The sequence below is a fragment of the Otolemur garnettii genome, unplaced genomic scaffold, assembly GCF_000181295.1.
Source record: "Otolemur garnettii isolate 467f Iridium unplaced genomic scaffold, OtoGar3 scaffold00025, whole genome shotgun sequence".
Taxonomy (NCBI): Eukaryota; Metazoa; Chordata; class Mammalia; order Primates; family Galagidae; genus Otolemur; species Otolemur garnettii.
In genome coordinates this window covers 15,909,559-15,911,433 of record NW_003852420.1, presented here as the reverse complement: position 1 = coordinate 15,911,433, position 1,875 = coordinate 15,909,559, and positions in this window count along the sequence as shown.

The window sequence follows — 1,875 nt, the reverse complement described above, 5'->3', positions numbered from 1 at the left end:
AAAAAAAAAAAAAATCAAAACAAACAGAAAAACTGAGGCAAGAGGCTGGCTTGAGTTCAAGAGTTTGAGGTTGCTGTGAGCTATGATAATACCATGGCACTCCTCCCAGGGTAATAGAATGGGGCTCTATCTCAAAAAAAAAAGAAAAGAAAAAAGAAAAATAGCTGGGTGTACTGGTAGGCACCTGTATTCCCAGCTATTGGGAGGATAAGGCAGAAAGATCACTTGAACCCAGACTTTGAGATTGCAGTGAGCTATGATGATGCCACTGTACTCTAGCCAGAGTGACAAAGCGAGACTCTGTCTCAAATAAAAATAATAGTAATTAAAATTAAATTAAAAATTCAGGTCATTGATCAAGCTAGCCATATTTCTTTCTTTCTTTTTGTTTTTGATGCAGTCTCATAATGTCGCCCTTGTTAGAGTGCTGTAGCATCACAGCTCACAGCAACCTCAAACTCTTGGACTTAAGCCATTCTCTTGCCTCAGCCTCCCAAGTAGCTGAGACCACAGGAGCCTGCCAGAACGCCCGGCTATTTTTTTTTTTTGCAGTTGTCATTGTTGATTTTAACTGGCCCAGGCTGGGTTTGAATCCACCAGCCTCAGTGTATGTGGCCAGTGCCCTACCCATTTAGCACAGGCCCTGCCAAGCTAGCCATCTGTGGCTAATGGCTCCTGTACTGGACAGCATAGAATTATAAAATATTTTCATCACAGAAATTTCTACTGGTCCTCACTGGCTTAGAGAATTACTCTTTTTCCTGGGTGCTTAATATAAAATTTAGCAGTCTGTTGAAGCTTCTCAAAGGGTGTGCTCTGGGGCCAGTCTAGGTTTGAACCCTAGCTCTGCCTGTCTCTAGCTATGTGACCTTGAGCAAGTTACTTCACCACTCTGTGCCTCATTTGATTTGGGTATAACAATTCCCAATTTAGGGGATCATAACAGAATCTACCTCATGAGGTTGCTGTGAGGAGTCAATGAGATAACATATGTCAAACACTTGGAACTTTATCCCGGCCCATAGTCAGTACTCAGCACCTGTTATTTCTATGTAAATCTCACAAAGTCCCTGTTAAGTGGGTGCCATTACGATTCTTATTTACAGATGGAGAAATTGGGGCAGCTAGAGTATCTTGTCCAAAGTCCTATGATGATAAACTGGCAGAACTGGATTTGAACTCCAAAGCCCACATTTTTCTAGACTTCAAGCTATTTCTGCCTTTGAGGGGTAGGGATGGATCCGCCCCTGGCCTCAGCTGGAAATTGGTCTAGCTCCACAGTTTTCTTTGCCAGATGAGCTCTTGCCAACCCTACTAGGGGCCTCATGCACTTGACTGATGATACCTCATCCCTGTCAATACGGGCCTCTGCTGTCAGTTGGCCCCCGTCAGAGAGCCATCTCCTTACTGCTGCCCTAGGTGAGATGCTGGACCCAGAGCACTGTGCAAATAGAACATGAATTCTGCAGACAGGGTAATAACTAGGCTCCTAAATCAGGACTTGGACTTTTTGCTTTATATATATTACTCAAATTACATGTCAGGAGTTAATATACATTATAAACCAGATGTGCCAGTTACATATTTCTCTCTGGAACAACTCTTAAGTGCCTCCTGAAACTGCTACTTGTGTTAACCACACATTCTTCCTACTCAACTTGGCCTCTGTTGGGGCCACGTTGACAGCAGGAAGGTCAGGGAAGTGTCGGGGATGGGAGGCCTACAAGGCCTATAAAGTGCCAAAAGCTGATTTTTCTCACTTTGGAACCAACCCCAGCTGTGTTGGATTCCACAGCTACTTCTTTTTTTGTTTTTTGGAGACAGAGTCTTACTATATTTCCATCAGTAGAGTGCTGTAGCATCATGGCTCACAGC